Source organism: Rhipicephalus microplus, unplaced genomic scaffold (genome assembly GCF_043290135.1).
Source record: "Rhipicephalus microplus isolate Deutch F79 unplaced genomic scaffold, USDA_Rmic scaffold_40, whole genome shotgun sequence".
Classification (NCBI taxonomy): domain Eukaryota; kingdom Metazoa; phylum Arthropoda; class Arachnida; order Ixodida; family Ixodidae; genus Rhipicephalus; species Rhipicephalus microplus.
Window position 1 is genome coordinate 3,708,826 of NW_027464613.1, and position 21,197 is coordinate 3,730,022.

A 21,197-nucleotide genomic window follows, 5' to 3' on the forward strand; every position below is an offset into this window, starting at 1 on the left:
CTTTTGGTTAACAGCTGATCGCGCTAGCCAATTGCGCCACGGAGACAGTCGTGCTTCACTCTCACCACCATCAGAACATATCTTCAACGCCATCAGCGCAAAGCAAAAAAAGCGACACACCGTCCACTGGTGTACTCGAAACTCCAACCTTTCGGTTAACAGCCGATCGCGCTAGCCAATCGCGCCACGGAGACAGTCGTGCTTCACTCTCACCACCATCAGAACATATCTTCAACGCCATCAGCGCAAAGCAAAAAAAGCGACACACCGTCCACGGGTGGGCTCGAACCTCCAACCTTTCGGTTAACAGCCCATCGCGCTAGCCAATAGCGCCACGGAGACTGTCCTTTTCCACTCTCACCACCATGAGAACATAACTTCAAAGCTATCAGCCCACAGAAAAAAAAGCGCCGCAGCACCACCGGGTGGCCTCGAACCTCCAACCTTTCGGTTAACAGCCGATCACGCTAGCCGATTGTGCCACGGAGACAGTTGTGCTCCACTCTCACCACCATCAGAACATATCTTCATAGCTATCAGGGCAAAGAAAAAGCAACACACCACTCCCGGGAGGGCTCGAACCTCCAAATTTTCGGTTAACAGCCGAACGTGGTAGCCAATTGCGCCACGGAGGCAGTCGTGCTCCAAACTCACCAACGTCAGAACATTTCTCCAAAGCTATCAGCACAAAGAAAAGAGCATCACACCACTCCCGGGAGGGCTCGGAACTCCAACCTTTTGGTTAACAGCCGATCGCGCTAGCCAATTGCGCAGCGGAGACAGTCATGCGCAACTCTCACCACCGTGAAAACATTTCTCCAAAGCTATCAGCGCAAAGATAAAAAAAGTGACACACTGCTTCCGGGAGGGCTCGAACCTCCAAACTTTCGGTTAACAGCCGAACGCGCTAGCCAAATGCGCCACGGAGACAGTCGTGCTCCATTCTCACCACCATCAGAACATGTCTTCAAATCTATGAGCCCAAAGAAAAAAAAGCGCCGCACCACCACCGGGTGGGCTCGAACCTCCAACCTTTTGGTTAACAGCTGATCGCGCTAGCCAATTGCGCCACGAAGACAGTCCTGCTCCACTCTCACCACCCTGAGAACATATCTTCAAAGCTATCAGCCCAAAGAAAAAAAGCAACAAACCACTCCCGGGAGGGCTCGAACCTCCAACCTTTCAGTTAACAGCCGATCGCGCAAGCCAATTGCGCCACAGAAACAGTCGTGCTCCACTCTCAACACCATCAGAACATTTCTTCAGAGCTATCAGGCCAAAAGAAAAAAAGCGCCGCACCACCACCGGGTGGGCTCGAACCTCCAACCTTTCGGTTAACAGCCCATCGCGATAGCCAATAGCGCCACGGAGACAGTCGTGCTCCTCTCTCACCACCGTCAGAACATTTCTTCAGACTATCAGCCCAAAGAAAAAAAAGCGCCGCACCCCTACCGGGTGGGCGCGAACCTCCAACCTTTCGGTTAACAGCCGTTCACGCTAGCCGATTGCGCCACGGAGACAGTCGTGCTCCACTCTCACCACCATCAGAACATATCTTCAAAGCTATCAGCGCAAAGAAAGAGCAACACACCACTCCCGGGAGGGCTCGAACCTCAAAATTTTCGGTTAACAGCCGAACGTGCTAGCCAATTGCGCCACGGAGACAGTCGTGCTCCAATCTCAACAACGTCAGAACATTTCTCCAAATCTATCAGCACAAAGAAAAGAGCATCACACCACTCCCGGGAGGGCTCGAACCTCCAACCTTTCAGTTAACAGCCGATCGCCCTAGCCAATTGCACCACGGAGATAGTCGTGCTCCACTCTCACCACCGTCAGAACATTTCTTCAGAGCTATCAGCCCAAAGAAGAAAAAGCGCCGCACCACCGCCAGCTGGGCTCGAACCTCCAACCGTTCAGCTAACAGCCGATCGCGCTAGCCAATTGGGCCACGGAGGCAGTCGTGCTCCACTCTCAGTGCGTCAGTGGGGCGTGAAACCGGCATGGCTGCAGCAGTACGCTTCACGCTGTTCCTACTGCTTATGCAGGTTAACGGCGCTTCTGCAAGACAGTGTCCCAGGAAAGCCGCAGCGTTTCTTCCACCGGAAGTAGCCACAACGCAAGGACTACGAGGAACAACCCTTAAAACCAACGTAGCACCTGATGACGACAGCGGGATGACGCCACCAGACGTTCCGGTATCCGGCGCATGTGCGATTCCTGCCAGTGAAAATCTGAGTGATTACCGGCTCGACGATAACGCTCAGCTTCATAAGGCGGGACTCTTCAGTGCGTCAGTGGGGCGTGAAACCGGCATGGCTGCAGCAGTACGCTTCACGCTGTTCCTACTGCCTATGCAGGTTAGTCATACGGAACCCCCTTTCTTGCTCCCCTTTTTCTTGCCGGTTTCACCCCAAAAGTTGTTTGACTGCATTCTGTCACATTCATGCACGCAATACCGTTCGCGGAAACAGTTTCGCTTGCTGCGTCGCTTCTCTTTTTATTTTTTACTTCTGCTAATATGTGGCGACGTAGAGGTGAATCCGGGACCGTCCACCGAGGCGACACTGCAGCAGCTCTTAGCAGGTCAAAGCATAATTAAGGATAAACTAAATGCTATTGAAACCGTTCAAGCTGCAAACAAGCTCGCTATAAACGATCTAGGTGATCGTATCAAATCCCTTGAAACTAAGTTCACAAACCTTGATGAAATGAAATCGTCTTTAGCAGAGTGCGTTGTACAATGTGAGACTCAAGCACGAGTGTTGAAGTCTCTAACTTCAAAGGTTGACGACCTTGAAAACCGCAGCAGAAGGTGCAACCTCATCTTTCACGGTATACCCGACGAAGGAGCCAACGAAACAAATGCGGAGTGTGAGAAACAGATCTTGGATATCTGTTCTTCGAAGTTAGGAATTCCCACTATAGGAATAGAAAGGGCACACCGGTTGGGGCGTTTTCGAGCTGGGAGGAGCAGACCCATTATCGCAAAATTTTCATCTTTCAAAGAAAAACAGCATGTCCTAAGCAACGCAAGAAAGTTAAAAGGCACTACGACTAGCATTTCCGAAGATTTCTCCGAAGCAGTACGAAAGAAAAGAAAAATTTTGTGGGAATATGCAAAAGCACAAAAACAGGATGGCGCGAAAGCTATGCTTAGGTACGATTACCTTCTTCTGAACGGGCAGAAGTTTGTCTGCGATGATGCAACAATGCATGTGACCCCACAGAAGTGACCGTGCCAGTCTAGTTCTGTGAACATTAGTATTCTTCTGCTGAATTGCAGGAGCATAAAGAATAAGAGAGATGAATTTTCCGCCTTAGTAGAAACTGTTAAGCCTTCCGTGATTCTCGGTACGGAATCCTGGTTAGATCCTGACATTGGTGACCACGAGGTATTTCCAACTGGTTACACCTGCTACAGAAAAGACGGGAACGGTCATGGAGGGGGTGTGTTCATTCTCATTGATAGTAGCATTAGGTCCTCCCAGATTGACGTTGATGCTGGCGTGAGTGAAGTAGTGTTGTGCAAACTAGAACTTCCGAACCGCATCGCCTTAACAGTATGTAGCTTTTATCGTCCCCCTAATGCATCGCCGGATGTTCTCACTCGACTTCAAAGCAAAGTGCGATTGATGAAGTTCACTCAGATACCGTGGTCATTGGGGGAGACTTCAATTTACCGGACTTGAAATGGGATGCATCGAACACCGCCACAGTTAATGGAATATGCAATACAGAAATGATGAACATGGTCAACCTGCATGCTATGCATCAGCTAGTCCTCACCCCAACGCGGGGAAACAACATTTTAGACCTTCTGCTTACCAATCGACCAGAACTTGTTCAGTCAACGCTTGTGATTCCTGGCATAAGCGACCATCACGCTGTCGTGTCGACGATGTCGCTGGCCTATGTTAAAACAAAAAACCATGCTAACAGAAAACTGTACAATTATAAAAAGGCCAATTTCGATTGTATAAATCAAGCATTACAGGCTTATTTAGTAGTGTTCGAAACGGAAGCCGAGTGTAGGAGTGTGGACGGGCTGTGGCGGTTATTTAAGCAGAAAATACTCGAATTACGTGAGCTGTTCGTCCTAACTTGGGTGTTGACGGCGAGACAGGGTAGAAGCAAGCCTTGGTTTACGAAAACCTTGCGCCAGCTCACACAAAAAAGACAACGAACTTATCGCGCTTATTGCAGAAAACCTTCAAAAGAGACAGAGAAAAAACTGAAAGAAATAACTCGTGAAGTTAAAGAAGCAACACGCATTGCCAAAGACAGTTATTCGGGAACTATTCAAACAAGACTAAAAGATAAACCGAAAGTGTTCTGGAAGCACGTGAAGCAGAATGGCAAGGATGTTGTAACTATCCCTCCACTCGTGTCTGGTGACGTCATTGTTCGCGAAGACGCTGACAAGGCAGAATGCTTTAACGCCTACTTCTGCTCCGTCTTCACTCCTGCAGTAATGCCTTCTGAAGACGTCCCACCGGTACTTGAAACGATAAGCGACATGGATGATGTTGTCATATGTACACACGGCATTGAATCGTTGCTTCGAAGGCTCGACTCTTCTAAAGCGTGTGGTCCTGACGACTTACCCAATTTCCTGCTTAAATCATGCGCTGAATCGATAGCAAAGTACTTGAAAGTTATATTTGATATGTCACTACTCGAAGCTTCTCTTCCTGATGATTGGAAAGCAGGTATTGTGGTCCCTATTCATAAGTCCGGCCCTAGAAGCGACGTTTCAAACTACCGCCCGATATCGCTGACATCCGTTGCATGTAAAATAATGGAGCACATTCTATTCACGAGTATTGTAGCTCACTTGAATACTCATTCTGCGATTACGTCAGCCCAACATGGATTTCGTAAAGGTTTTTCCTGTGTTACCCAATTATTGGAATTCACAAATGATATTGCTTCTGCATTAGATAAACGGCTTGCGGTTGAATGTATTTTCCTCGATTTCAGGAAAGCTTTCGACACAGTACCCCATTCATTACTCATTGAAAAGATGCTCACATATAAAATAAATCCGGCGGTTGTCTCATGGATTAAAGAATATCTAACGTTACGCCGGCAATTCGTGGTTGTAAATGGGGTTCGGTCACGGGCACAAAGCGTTTCATCTGGTGTACCCCAGGGCTCCGTCCTGGGACCTTTGCTGTTCTTATTGTACATCAATGATATTGGCGACGGTTTGACATCGCAGTTGAGGCTGTTTGCAGATGACTGTGCGGTTTATAGGATCACTAACGGTACGGAAGACCTCAACCTGATTCAGCAAGACTTCGATCGAATCAGCACATGGTGCACTAGGTGGCGCATGCAGCTAAACCTCACGAAAACTGTCAATATGACATTCACTCGAAAGAAGAACCCTCTAAATTACTGCTACACCCTGAATAACATTGTAATTGGTAAAGTAACCGAATTTAAATACTTAGGTGTTTGGTATACCCCAGAATTATCGTGGCAGAAGCAGGTTAACTACGTAACCGGAAAGGCGGGAAAAATGCTGGGCTTCATTCGCAGGAACTCTGGTGCATTCAGTCAGTCCACACGTGAGCTACTCTACAAGACGTACGTGAGGTCCGTCCTCGAGTACGCTTGTGTAGTGTGGGACCCTACGACGGCGCGCGACGTTATTAAACTTGAAAGAGTTCAGAATCTCGGTGCGAGGTACGTGTCCCGTCAATACACAATTAATTTCAGTGCAACAAGAACTAAGGAAGAACTCAAATGGGATACCCTGGTAGAACGACGCAGAAAGCTGCGCCTGAAGCTTTTTCATTCCATTTACTATGGTACGATTAACATACAGAGAGACATATATATAATACCGCCTAACTATAGGTCCCAACGCGTGGACCATGAGCGAAAAGTAAGAGAGGTCCTATGCCGCACGGAACTTTTTAAGAAATCTTTCTTTCCAAAAACAATCCACGACTGGAATAGGTTACCTGCTGACATCGTCAACGTAGTTTCGAATGAGATGTTTTTTGCCCTGCTGAAATGATTGTTTCTTTGATCTTTTTAGGACGTACTGTATGTATTACTGTTCTTATCTTTTGTTCTTCTTTCTTTTGTCCTCACACTGTATGCAGAAGGGAATTGCGGCTATACTCCGGTATCAAATCACTTATTTTTCCTGTTGAAGTGACTCAACCTTGTAGTGTTCTTGTTTCTCACATATACTGCATACTGCTGTGAATAACTTATGTTGTCGATCTGCTGTAGCTGTTGTTGTTGCTATTACCGTTTTCCACGCTTTATATATGACAAAATATTGAACTGTCCAGACTGACTTTAAACCCCTCCCCCACTGTAATGCCTCTGGCGCTGTGGGTACTAAATAAATAAATAATTTCTTCAGAGCTATCAGCCCAAAGAAAAAGAAACGCCGCACCACCACCGGGTGGGCTCGAACCTCTAACCTCTCGGTTAACAGCCAGTCGCGCTAGCCAATGGCGCCACGGAGACAGTCGTGCTGTGCTCTCACCACCGTCAGAACATTTCTTCAGAGCTATCAGCCCAAAGAAAAAAAAGCGCCACACCACCACCGTGTGGGCTCGAACCTCCAGCCTTTCGGTTAACGGCCGAACGCGCTAGCCAATTGCGCCACGGAGACAGAAGTGCGCCACTCTCACCACCGTCAGAACATTTCTTCAGAGCTATCAGCCCAAAGAAGAAAAAGCGCCGCACCACCGCCAGCTGGGCTCGAACCTCCAACCGTTCAGCTAACAACCGATCGCGCTAGCCAATTGCGCCACGGAGACAGTCCTGCTCCACTCTCACCACCATGAGAACATATCTTCAAAGCTATCAGCTCAAAGAAAAAGAAGCGCCGCACCACCACAAGGTTGGCTCGAACCTCCAACCTTTCGGTTAACAGCCGATCGCGCTAGCCAATTGCGCCCCGGAGACAGTCCTGCTCCACTCTCACCACCATCAGAACATATCTTCAGAGCTATGAGCGCAAAGAAAAACAAGCGCCGAACCACCACCGGGTGGGCTCGAACCTCCAACCTTTTGGTTAACAGCTGATCGCGCTAGCCAATTGCGCCACGGAGACAGACCTGCTCCACTCTCACCACCATCAGAACATATCTTCAAAGCTTTCAGCCCAAAGAAAAAAAAGCAACAAACCACTCCCGGGAGGGCTCGAACCTCCAACCTTTCAGTTAACAGCCGATCGCCCTAGCCAATTGCACCACGGAGATAGTCGTGCTCCACTCTCACCACCGTCAGAACATTTCTTCAGAGCTATCAGCCCAAAGAAAAAGAAAGCGCCGCTCCACCACCAGGTGGGCTCGAACCTCCAACCTTTCGGTTAACAGCCCATCGCGCTAGCCAATTGCGCCATGGAGACAGTCGTGCGCCACTCTCACCACCATCAGAACATATCTTCAAAGCTATCAGCGCAAAGAAAAAAGCAACACACCACTCCCGGGAGGGCTCAAACCTCCAATGTTTTGGTTAACAGCCGAACGTGCTAGCCAATTGCGCCACGGAGACAGTCGTGCTTCGCTCTCACCACCATCAGAACATTTCTCCAAAGCTATCAGCACAAAGAAAAGAGCATCACACCACTCCCGGGAGGGCTCGGAACTCCAACCTTTTGGTTAACAGCCGATCGCGCTAGCCAATTGCGCAGCGGAGACAGTCATGCGCAACTCTCACCACCGTGAAGACATTTCTCCAAAGCTATCAGCGCAAAGATAAAAAAAGTGACACACTGCTTCCGGGAGGGCTCGAACTTCCAAACTTTCGGTTAACAGCCGAACGCGCTAGCCAAATGCGCCACGGAGACAGTCGTGCTCCATTCTCACCACCATCAGAACATGTCTTCAAATCTATGAGCCCAAAGAAAAAAAAGCGCCGCACCACCACCGGGTGGGCTCGAACCTCCAACCTTTTGGTTAACAGCTGATCGTGCTAGCCAATTGCGCCACGGAGACAGTCCTGCTCCACACTCACCACCCTGAGAACATATCTTCAAAGCTATCAGCCCAAAGGAAAAAGCAACAAACCACTCCCGGGAGGGCTCGAACCTCCAACCTTTCAGTTAACAGCCGATCGCGCAAGCCAATTGCGCCACAGAAACAGTCGTGCTCCACTCTCAACACCATCAGAACATTTCTTCAGAGCTATCAGGCCAAAAGAAAAAAAGCGCCGCACCACCACCGGGTGGGCTCCAACCTCAAACCTTTCGGTTAACAGCCCATCGCGCTAGCCAATAGCGCCACGGAGACAGTCGTGCTCCTCTCTCACCACCGTCAGAACATTTCTTCAGACTATCAGCCCAAAGAAAAAAAAGCGCCGCACCACCACCGGGTGGGCGCGAACCTCCAACCTTTCGGTTAACAGCCGTTCACGCTAACCGATTGCGCCACGGAGACAGTCGTGCTCCACTCTCACCACCACCAGAACATATCTTCAAAGCTATCAGCGCAAAGAAAGAGCAACACACCACTCCCGGGAGGGCTCGAACCTCCAAATTTTCGGTTAACAGCCGAACGTGCTAGCCAATTACGCCACGGAGACAGTCGTGCTCCAATCTCAACTACGTCAGAACATTTCTCCAAACCTATCAGCACAAAGAAAAGAGCATCACAGCACTCCCGGGAGGGCTCGAACCTCCAACCTTTCAGTTAACAGCCGATCGCGCTAGCCAATCGCGCCACGGAGACAGTCGTGCTTCACTCTCACCACCATCAGAACATACCTTCAATGCCATCAGCGCAAAGCAAAAAAAAGCGACACACCGTCCACAGGTGGGCTCGAAACTCCATTCTTTCGGTTAACAACCGATCGCGCTAGCCAATTGCGCCACGGAGACAGTCCTGATCCACTCTCACCACCATCAGAACATTTCTTCAGAGCTATCAGCCCAAAGAAAAAGAAAGCGCCGCTCCACCACCAGGTGGGCTCGAACCTCCAACCTTTCGGTTAACAGCCCATCGCGCTAGCCAATTGCGCCATGGAGACAGTCGTGCGCCACTCTCACCACCATCAGAAAATATCTTCAAAGCTATCAGCCCAAAGAAAAAAAGCAACAAACCACTCCCGGGAGGGCTCGAACCTCCAACCTTTCAGTTAACAGCCGATCGCGCAAGCCAATTGCACCACGGAGATAGTCGTGCTCCACTCTCACCACCGTCAGAACATTTCTTCATAGCCATCAGCCCAAAGAAGAAAAAGCGCCGCACCACCGCCAGCTGGGCTCGAACCTCCAACCGTTCAGCTAACAGCCAATCGCGCTAGCCAATTGGGCCACGGAGGCAGTCGTGCTCCACTCTCACCACTGTCAGAACATTTCTTCAGAGCTATCAGCCCAAAGAAAAAGAAACGCCGCACCACCACCGGGTGGGCTCGAACCTCCAACCTCTCGGTTAACAGCCAGTCGCGCTAGCCAATGGCGCCACGGAGACCGTCGTGCTGCGCTCTCACCACCGTCAGAACATTTCTTCAGAGCTATCAGCCCAAAGAAAAAAAAGTGCCACACCACCACCGTGTGGGCTCGAACCTCCAGCCTTTCGGTTAACGGCCGAACGCGCTAGCCAATTGCGCCACGGAGACAGTCGTGCGCCACTCTCACCACCGTCAGAACATATCTTCAAAGCTATCAGCGCAAAGAAAAAAGCAACACACCACTCCCGGGAGGGCTCGAAATTCCAACCTTTCGGTTAACAGCCGATCGCGCTAGCCAATTGCGCCACGGAGACAGTCGTGCTTCACTCTCACCACCATCAGAACATACCTTCAATGCCATCAGCGCAAAGCAAAAAAAAGCGACACACCGTCCACAGGTGGGCTCGAAACTCCATTCTTTCGGTTAACAACCGATCGCGCTAGCCAATTGCGCCACGGAGACAGTCCTGCTCCACTCTCACCACCATGAGAACATATCTTCAAAGCTATCAGCCCAAAGAAAAAGAAGCGCCGCACCACCACAAGGTTGGCTCGAACCTCCAACCTTTCGGTTAACAGCCGATCGCGCTAGCCAATTGCGCCCCGGAGACAGTCCTGCTCCACTCTCACCACCATCAGAACATTTCTTCAGAGCTATCAGCCCAAAGAAAAAGAAAGCGCCGCTCCACCACCAGGTGAGCTCGAACCTCCAGCCTTTCGGTTAACGGCCGAACGCGCTAGCCAATTGCGCCACGGAGACAGTCGTGCGCCACTCTCACCACCGTCAGAATATATCTTCAAAGCTATCAGCGCAAAGAAAAAAGCAACACACCACTCCCGGGAGGGCTCGAAATTCCAACCTTTCGGTTAACAGCCGATCGCGCTAGCCAATTGCGCCACGGAGACAGTCGTGCTTCACTCTCACCACCATCAGAACATACCTTCAATGCCATCAGCGCAAAGCAAAAAAAGCGACACACCGTCCACAGGTGGGCTCGAAACTCCATTCTTTCGGTTAACAACCGATCGCGCTAGCCAATTGCGCCATGGAGACAGTCGTGCGCCACTCTCACCACCATCAGAACATATCTTCAAAGCTATCAGCGCAAAGAAAAAAGCAACACACCACTCCCGGGAGGGCTCAAAGCTCCAATGTTTTGGTTAACAGCCGAACGTGCTAGCCAATTGCGCCACGGAGACAGTCGTGCTCCGCTCTCACCACCATCAGAATATATCTTCAAAGCTATCAGCGCAAAGAAAAAAGCAACGCACCACCACCGGGTGGGCTCGAACCTCCAGCCTTTCGGGTAACGGCCGAACGCGCTAGCCAATTGCGCCACGGAGACAGTCGTGCTTCACTCTCACCACCATCAGAACATATCTTCAAAGCTATCAGCGCAAAGAAAAAAGCAACACACCACTCCCGGGAGGGCTCGAAATTCCAACCTTTCGGTTAACAGCCGATCGCGCTAGGCGATTAGGCCACGGAGACAGTATAGTGCAGCACTCCCACCTCCGTCAGAACATTTCTTCAGAGCTATCAGCCCAAAGAAAAAAAAGCGCCGCACCTCCTCCGGGTGGGCTCGAACCTCCAGCCTTTCGGTTAACAGCCGATCGCGCTAGCCAATTGCGCCACGGAGACAGTCGTGCTCCACTCTTACCAAAATCAGAACATATCTCCAAAGCTATCAGCGCAAAGAAAAGAGCAACACACCACCCCGGGAAGGCTCGAAACTACACGCTTTCGGTTAACAGCCGATCGCGCTAGCCAATTGCGCCACGGAGACAGTAGTGCAGCACTCCCACCTCCGTCAGGATATTTCTTCAGAGCTATCAGCCCAAAGAAAAAAAAGCGCCGCACCACCACCGGGTGGGCTCGAACCTCCAAACTTTCGGTTAACAGCCGGATGCGCTAGGCCATTGCGCCACGGAGACAGTCGTGCTCCACTCTCACCGCCATGAGAACATATCTTCAAAGCTATCAGCGCAAAGAAAATGAAGCGCCGCACCACCACCGGGTGGGCTCGAACCTCCAACCTTTCGGTTAACAGCCGATCGCGCTAGCCAATTGCGCCCCGGAGACAGTCCTGCTCCACTCTCACCACCATCACAACATATCTTCAGAGCTATGAGCCCAAAGAAAAAAAAGCGCCGAACCACCACCGGGTGGGCTCGAACCTCCAACCTTTTGGTTAACAGCTGATCGCGCAAGCCAATTGCGCCACGGAGACAGTCCTGCTCCACTCTCACCACCTTCAGAACTTATCTTCAAAGCTTTCAGCCCATAGAAAAAAAAAGCAACAAACCACTCCCGGGAGGGCTCGAACCGCCAACCTTTCAGTTAACAGCCGATCGCGCTAGCCAATTGCACCACGGAGATAGTCGTGCTCCACTCTCACCACCGTCATAACATTTCTTCAGAGCTATCAGCCCAAAGAAAAAAAGCGCCGCTCCACCACCAGGTGGGCGCGAACCTCCAACCTTTCGGTTAACAGCCCATCGCGCTATCCAATTGCGCCACGGAGACAGTCGTGCGCCACTCTCACCACCATCAGAACATATCTTCAAAGCTATCAGCGCAAAGAAAAAAGCAACACACCACCACCGGGTGGGCTCGAACCTCCAGCCTTTCGGTTAACGGCCGAACGCGCTAGCCAATTGCGCCACGGAGACAGTCGTGCTTCACTCTCACCACCATCAGAACATATCTTCAAAGCTATCAGCGCAAAGAAAAAAGCAACACACCACTCCCGGGAGGGCTCGAAATTCCAACCTTCCGGTTAACAGCCGATCGCGCTTTGCGATTAGGCCACGGAGACAGTATAGTGCAGCACTCCCACCTCCGTCAGAACATTTCTTCAGAGTTATAAGCCCAAAGAAAAAAAAAGCGCCGCACCTCCTCCGGGTGGGCTCGAACCTCCAGCCTTTCGGTTAACAGCCGATCGCGCTAGCCAATTGCGCCACGGAGACAGTCGTGCTCCACTCTTACCACCATCAGAACATATCTCCAAAGCTATCAGCGCAAAGGGAAGAACAACACACCACTCCCGGGAAGGCTCGAAACTACAACCTTTCGGTTAACAGCCGATCGCGCTAGCCAATTGTGCCACAGAGACAGTAGTGCAGCACTCCCACCTCCGTCAGGATATTTCTTCAGAGCTATCAGCCCAAAGAAAAAAAAGCGCCGCACCACCACCGGGTGGGCACGAACCTCCAAACTTTCGGTTAACGGCCGGATGCGCTAGGCCATTGCGCCACGGAGACAGTCGTGCTCCACTCTCACCACCATGAGAACATAACTTCAAAGCTATCAGCCCGAAGAAAAAGAAGCGCCGCACCACCAGCGGGTGGGCTCGAACCTCCAACCTTTCGGTTAACAGCCGATCGCGCTAGCCAATTGCGCCCCGGAGACAGTCCTGCTCCACTCTCACCACCATCAGAACATATGTTCAGAGCTATGAGCCCAAAGAAAAAAAAGCGCCGAACCACCACCGGGTGGGCTCGAACCTCCAACCTTTTGGTTAACAGCTGATCGCGCTAGCCAATTGCGCCACGGAGACAGTCGTGCTTCACTCTCACCACCATCAGAACATATCTTCAAAGCTATCAGCGCAAAGAAAAAAGCAACACACCACTCTCGGGAGGGCTCGAAATTCCAACTATTCGGTTAACAGCCGATCGCGCTAGGCGATTAGGCCACGGAGACAGTATAGTGCAGCACTCCCACCTCCGTCAGAACATTTCTTCAGAGCTATCAGCCCAAAGAAAAAAAAGCGCCGCACCACCAACGGGTGGGCTCGAACCTCCAAACTTTCGGTTAACAGCCGGATGCGCTAGGCCATTGCGCCACGGAGACAGTCGTGCTACACTCTCACCACCGTCAGAACATTTCTTCGGAGCTGTCAGGCCAAAGGATAAAAAGCGCCGCACCACCACCGGGCGAGCTCGAACCTCCAACCTTTCGGTTAACAGCCGATTGCGCTAGCCAATAGCGCCACGGAGAGAGTCATGCTCCAATATCCCCACCATCAGAACATATCTTCAAAGCTATCAGCGCAAAGAAAAAAGCAACACACCACTCCCGGAAGGGATCGAACCTCCAACTTTTCGGTTAACAGCCGATCGCGCTAGCCAGTTGCGCCACGGAGACAGTCGTGCTCCACTCTCACCACCGTCAGAACATTTCCTCAGAGCTATCAGCCCAAAGGAAAAAAAGCGCCGCACCTCCACCGAGTGGGCTCGAACCTCCAACCTTTCGGTTAACAGCCCATCGCGCTACCCAATTGCGCCACGGAGACAATCGTGCTCCACTCTCACCACCGTCAGAACATTTCTTCAGACTATCAGCCCAAAGAAAAAATAGCGCCACACATCCACCTGGTGGGCTCGAACCTCCAACCTTTAGGTTAACAGCCGAACGCGCTAGCCAATTGCGCCTCGGAGACAGTCGTGCTCCACTCTCACCACCGTCAGAACATTTCTTCAGAGCTATCAGCTCAAAGAAGAAAAAGCGCCGCACTACCACCGGGTGGGCTCGAACCTCCAACCTTTCGGTTAACAGCCGATCGCGCTAGCCAATTGGGCCACGGAGGCAGTCGTGCTCCACTCTCACCACTGTCAGAACATTTCTTCAGAGCTATCAGCCCAAAGAAAAAAGCAACAAACCACTCGCGGGAGGGCTCGAACCTCCAACCTTTCAGTTAACACCCGATCGCGCTAGCCAATTGCGCCACGGAGACAGTCGTGCTCCACTCTCAACACCGTCAGAACATTTCTTCAGAGCTATTAGCCCAAAGGAAAAAAAGCGCCGCACCACCACCGGGTGCACTCGAACCTCCAACCTTAGGGTTAACAGCCCATCGCGCTAGCCAATGGCGCAACGGAGATAGTCGTGCTCCACTTTCACCACCGTCATAACATTTCTCCAAAGCTTTCAGCGCCAAGAAGAAAAAAGCGACACACCGCTCCTGGGAGGGCTCGAACCTCCAGTCTTTCGGTTAACAGTCGAACGCGCAAGCCAAATGTGCCACGAAGACAGTAGTGCAGCGCTCGCACCACCGTCTGTACATTTCTCCAAAGCTATCAGCGCAATAAAAAAAGCGACACACTGCTCTCGGAAGGGCTGGAACCTCCAACCTTTCGATTACCATACGAACGCGCTAGCCAATTGCGCCACGGAGACAGTCGTGCTCCACTCTCACCACCGTCAGAACATTTCTTGAAAGCTATCAGCGCAACGAAAAAAAAAGCGACACACCACTCCCGGGAGGGCTCGAACCTCCAACGTTTCGATTAACAGCCGATCGCGCTAGAATATTGCGCCACGGAGACTTTTTTTTTCTTAAATGAATGAAATTATCAACAGTAATGTACAAAGAGCATACTTCACCACAAGTCCGGAAAACACGCAAAAGCGTCAAGAACGAGAAGTGACTCCGGAACAGGGTCAAAAGTGTCGACAACACTGCGCACTTGAGCAGCTGCTTCTCGGAAGACAGATCTAGTCGACAATGGTGGCTCGGCATGTCCATCAATCATGCGACTTTTCCATAATGAATACAGTCCAACATAAACAAGTCGTAAGGAGTATTATCAGTCAGACTCTTTTTGAACGGAAGGAACCTAATAACATTACCTGTGATTGGAAGTTCGTGCTGCACTCTCACCACCATCAGAACATTTCTCCAAAGCCATCAGCGCAAAAAAAAGCAACACACATCTACCGGGAGGGCTCGAATCTCCAAACTTTCGGTTAACAGCCGAACGCGCTAGCCAATTGCTTCACGGAGACATTTTTGCTGCACTCTCACCCCCGTTAGAACATTTCTTCAAAGCTATCAGCGCAAAGAAGAAAAAAGCGCCGCACCACCACCGGGTGGGCTCGAACCTCCAACCTTTCGGTTAACAGCCGATCGCGCTAGCCAATTGCGCCACGGAGAAAGTCGTGCTCTACTCTCACCACCGTCAGAACATTTCTTGAGAGCTATCAGCCCAAAGAAACAAAAGTGCCGCACCACCACCGGGTGGGCTCGAACCTCCAGTTTTTCTGTTAACGGCCGAATGCTCAAGGCAATAGCGCCACGGAGACTGTCGTTCTCCCCTCTCACCACCATTAGAAAATATCTTCAAAGCTATCAGCGCAAAGAAAAAAGCGACACACCGTCCCCTGGTGGGCTCAAACCTCCAACCTTTCGGTTAACAGCCAATCGCGCTAGCCAGTTGCGCAACAGAGACATTCCTGCACCACTCTCACCACCATCAAACATATCTTCAAAGCTATAAGCCCAAAGAAAAAAAAGCGCCGCACCACCCCCGGGTGGGCTCTAACCTCCAACCTTTCTGTTAACAGCCGATCGCGCTAGCCAATTGCACCACGGAGACAGTCATACTTCACTCTTACCACCATCAGAACATATCTTCAAATCTATGAGCCCAAAGAAAAGAAAGCGCCGCACCACCACCGGGTGGGCTCGAACCTCCAACCTTTCGGTTAACAGCCGAACGCGCTAGCCAATTGCTTCACGGAGACATTTTTGCAGCACTCTCACCCCTGTCAGAACATTTCTTCAAAGCTATCAGCGCAAAGAAGAAAAAGGCGCCGCACCACCACCGGGTGGGCTCGAACCTCCAACCTTTCGGTTAACAGCCGATCGCGCTAGCCAATTGCGCCACGGAGAAAGTCGTGCTCTACTCTCACCACCGTCAGAACATTTCTTCAGAGCTATCAGCCCAAAGAAACAAAAGCGCCGCACCACCACCGGGTGGGCTCGAACCTCCAGCTTTTCGGTTAACGGCCGAACGCGCTAGGCAATAGCGCCACGGAGACTGTCGTTCTCCCCTCTCACCACCATTAGAACATATCTTGAAAGCTATCAGCGCAAAGATAAAAGCGACACACCGTCCCCTGGTGGGCTCAAACCTCCAACCTTTGGATTAACAGCCAATCGCGCTAGCCAATTGCGCTTCGGAGACATTCCTGCACCACTCTCACCACCATCAAACATATCTTCAAAGCTATAAGCACAAAGAAAAAAAAAGCGCCGCACCACCCCCGGGTGGGCTCTTACCTCCAACCTTTCTGTTAACAGCCGATCGCGCTAGCCAATTGCACCACGGAGACAGTCATGCTTCACTCTTACCACCGTCAGAACATGTTTTCAAATCTATGAGCCCAAAGAAAAAAAAGCGCCGCACCACCACCGGGTGGGCTCGAACCTCCAACCTTTTGGTTAACAGCTGATCGCGCTAGCCAATTGCGCCACGGAGACAATCCTGCTCCACTCTCACCACCATGAGAACATATCTTCAAAGCTATCAGCCCAAAGAAAAAAGCAACAAACCACTCCCGGGAGGGCTCGAACCTCCAACCTTTCAGTTAACAGCCGATTGCGCTAGCCAATTGCGCCACAGAGACAGTCGTGCTCCACTCTCACCACCGTCAGAACATTTCTTCAGAGCTATCAGGCCAAAGGAAAAAAAGCGCCGCACCACCACCGTGTGGGCTCGAACCTCCAACCTTTCGGTTAAAAGCCCATCGCGCTAGCCAATGGCGCCACGGAGACAGTCTTTTCCACTCTCACCACCATGAGAACAGATCTTCAAAGCTATCAGGGCAAAGGAAAAAGCAACACACCACTCCCGGGAGGGCTCGAACTTCCAACCTCTCGGTCAACAGCCGATCGCGCTAGCCAATTGCGACAGCAACGGAGACAGTCGTTCTCCCCTCTCACCACCATCAAAACATATCTTCAAAGCTATGAGCGCAAAGAAAAAAAAGCGCCGCACCACCACCGGGTGGGCACGAACCTCCAATCTTTTGGTTAACAGCGGATCGCGCGAGTCAATTGCACCTCGGAGACAGTCCTGCTCCACTCTCACCACCATCAGAACATAGCTTCAAAGCTATCAGCCCAAACAAAAAAGCAACAAACCACTCCCGGGAGGGCTCGAACCTCCAACATTTCGGTTAACAGCCGTTCACGCTAGCCGATTGCACCACGGAGACAGTCGTGCTCCACTCTCAACACCGTCAGAACATTTCATCAGAGCTATTATTAGCCCAAAGGAAAAAAAGCGCCGCACCACCACCGGGTGGGCTCGAACCTCCAACCTTACGGTTAACAGCCCATCGCGCTAGCCAATGGCGCAACGGAGATAGTCGTGCTCCACTTTCACCACCGTCAGAACATTTCTCCAAAGCTTTCAGCGCCAAGAAGAAAAAAGCGACACACCGCTCCTGGGAGGGCTCGAACCTCCAGTCTTTCGGTTAACAGTCGAACGCGCTAGCCAAATGTGCCACGAAGACAGTAGTGCAGTGCTCTCACCACCGTCTGTACATTTCTCCAAAGCTACCAGCGCAATAAAAAAAGCGACACACTGCTCCCGGAAGGGCTGGAACCTCCAACCTTTCGATTACCATACGAACGCGCTTGCCAATTGCGCCACGGAGACAGTCGTGCTCCACTCTCACCACCGTCAGAACATTTCTTGAAAGCTATCAGCGCAAAGAAAAAAAAAGCGACACACCACTCCCGGGAGGGCTCGAACCTCCAACGTTTCGATTAACAGCTGATCGCGCTAGAATATTGCGCCACGGAGACTTTTTTTTTCTTAAACGAATGAAATTATCAACAGTAATGTACAAAGAGCATACTTCACCAGAAGTCCGGAAAACACGCAAAAGCGTCAAGAACGAGAAGTGACTCCGGAACAGGGTCAAAAGTGTCGACAACACTGCGCACTTGAGCAGCTGCTTCTCGGAAGACAGATCTAGTCGACAATGGTGGCTCGGCATGTCCATCAATCACGCGACTTTTCCATAATGAATACAGTCCCAACAACATAAACAAGTCGTAAGGAGTATTATCAGTCAGACTCTTTTTGAACGGAAGGAACCTGATAACATTACCTGTGATTGGAAGTTCGTGCTGCACTCTCACCACCATCAGAACATTTCTCCAAAGCCATCAGCGCAAAAAAAAGCAACACACATCTACCGGGAGGGCTCGAATCTCCAAACTTTCGGTTAACAGCCGAACGCGCTAGCCAATTGCTTCACGGAGACATTTTTGCTGCACTCTCACCCCCGTCAGAACATTTCTTCAAAGCTATCAGCGCAAAGAAGAAAAAAGCGCCGCACCACCACCGGGTGGGCTCGAACCTCCAACATTTCGGTTAACAGCCGATCGCGCTAGCCAATTGCGCCACGGAGAAAGTCGTGCTCTACTCTCACCACCGTCAGAACATTTCTTCAGAGCTATCAGCCCAAAGAAACAAAAGTGCCGCACCACCACCGGGTGGGCTCGAACCTCCAGTTTTTCGGTTAACGGCCGAACGCGCTAGGCAATAGCGCCACGGAGGCTGTCGTTCTCCCCTCTCACCACCATTAGAAAATATCTTCAAAGCTATCAGCGCAAAGAAAAAAGCGACACACCGTCCCCTGGTGGGCTCAAACCTCCAAACTTTCAGTTAACAGCCAATCGCGCTAGCCAATTGCGCAACAGAGACATTCCTGCACCACTCTCACCACCATCAAACATATCTTCAAAGCTATAAGCCCAAAGAAAAAAAAGCGCCGCACCACCCCCGGGTGGGCTCTAACCTCCAACCTTTCTGTTAACAGCCGATCGCGCTAGCCAATTGCACCACGGAGACAGTCATGCTTCACTCTTACCACCGTCAGAACATATCTTCAAATCTATGAGCCCAAAGAAAAGAAAGCGCCGCACCACCACCGGGTGGGCTCGAACCTCCAACCTTTCGGTTAACAGCCGAACGCGCTTGCCAATTGCTTCACGGAGACATTTTTGCCGCACTCTCACCCCCGTTAGAACATTTCTTCAAAGCTATCAGCGCAAAGAAGAAAAAAGCGCCGCACCACCACCGGGTGGGCTCGAACTTCCAACCTTTCGGTTAACAGCCGATCGCGCTAGCCAATTGCGCCACGGAGAAAGTCGTGCTCTACTCTCACCACCGTCAGAACATTTCTTCAGAGCTATCAGCCCAAAGAAACAAAAGCGCCGCACCACCACCGGGTGGGCTCGAACCTCCAGCTTTTCGGTTAACGGCCGAACGCGCTAGGCAATAGCGCCACGGAGACTGTCGTTCTCCCCTCTCACCACCATTAGAACATATCTTCAAAGCTATCAGCGCAAAGATAAAAGCGACACACCGTCCCCTGGTGGGCTCAAACCTCCAACCTTTCGGTTAACAGCCGAACGCGCTAGCCAATTGCTTCACGGAGACATTTTTGCCGCACTCTCACCCCCGTTGGAACATTTCTTCAAAGCTATCAGCGCAAAGAAGAAAACAGCGCCGCACCACCACCGGGTGGGCTCGAACTTCCAACCTTTCGGTTAACAGCCGATCGCGCTAGCCAATTGCGCCACGGAGAAAGTCGTGCTCTACTCTCACCACCGTCAGAACATTTCTTCAGAGCTATCAGCCCAAAGAAACAAAAGCGCCGCACCACCACCGGGTGGGCTCGAACCTCCAGCTTTTCGGTTAACGGCCGAACGCGCTAGGCAATAGCGCCACGGAGACTGTCGTTCTCCCCTCTCACCACCATTAGAACATATCTTCAAAGCTATCACCGCAAAGATAAAAGCGACACACCGTCCCCTGGTGGGCTCAAACCTCCAACCTTTCGATTAACAGCCAATCGCGCTAGCCAATTGCGCTACGGAGACATTCCTGCACCACTCTCACCACCATCAAACATATCTTCAAAGCTATAAGCCCAAAGAAAAAAAAGCGCCGCACCACCCCCGGGTGGGCTCTTACCTCCAACCTTTCTGTTAACAGCCGATCGCGCTAGCCAATTGCACCACGGAGACAGTCATGCTTCACTCTTACCACCGTCAGAACATATCTTCAAATCTATGAGCCCAAAGAAAAGAAAGCGCCGCACCACCACCGGGTGGGCTCGAACCTCCAACCTTTCGGTTAACAGCCGAACGCGCTAGCCAATTGCTTCACGGAGACATTTTTGCGCACTCTCACCCCCGTTAGAACATTTCTTCAAAGCTATCAGCGCAAAGAAGAAAAAAGCGCCGCACCACCACCGGGTGGGCTCGAACCTCCAACATTTCGGTTAACAGCCGATCGCGCTAGCCAATTGCGCCACGGAGAAAGTCGTGCTCTACTCTCACCACCGTCAGAACATTTCTTCAGAGCTATCAGCCCAAAGAAACAAAAGTGCCGCACCACCACCGGGTGGGCTCGAACCTCCAGTTTTTCGGTTAACGGCCCAACGCGCTAGGCAATAGCGCCACGGAGGCTGTCGTTCTCCCCTCTTACCACCGTCAGAACATGTTTTCAAATCTATGAGCCCAAACAAAAAAAGCGCCGCACCACCACCGGGTGGGCTCGAACCTCCAACCTTTTGGTTAACAGCTGATCGCGCTAGCCAATTGCGCTACGGAGACAATCCTGCTCCACTCTCACCACCATGAGAACATATCTTCAAAGCTATCAGCCCAAAGAAAAAAAGCAACAAACCACTCCCGGGAGGGCTCGAACCTCCAACCTTTCAGTTAACAGCCGATTGTGCTAGCCAATTGCGCCACAGAGACAGTCGTGCTCCACTCTCACCACCGTCAGAACATTTCTTCAGAGCTATCAGGCCAAAGGAAAAAAAGCGCCGCACCACCACCGTGTGGGCTCGAACCTCCAACCTTTCAGTTAACAGCCCATCGCGCTAGCCAATAGCGCCACGGAGACAGTCCTTTTCCACTCTCACCACCATGAGAACATAACTTCAAAGCTATCAG

The 21,197-nt window shown here is 51.2% G+C and overlaps 1 non-coding gene across 1 annotated transcript; it reads right to left on the minus strand.

Annotated features, from left to right (window-relative positions):
* Positions 1–856: 856 nt before the first annotated feature.
* Positions 857–930, minus strand: TRNAN-GUU (transfer RNA asparagine (anticodon GUU)). Its single transcript has one exon. It is a non-coding gene; the product is annotated as a tRNA-Asn (tRNA).
* Between the last annotated feature and the right edge of the window lie 20,267 nt (positions 931–21,197).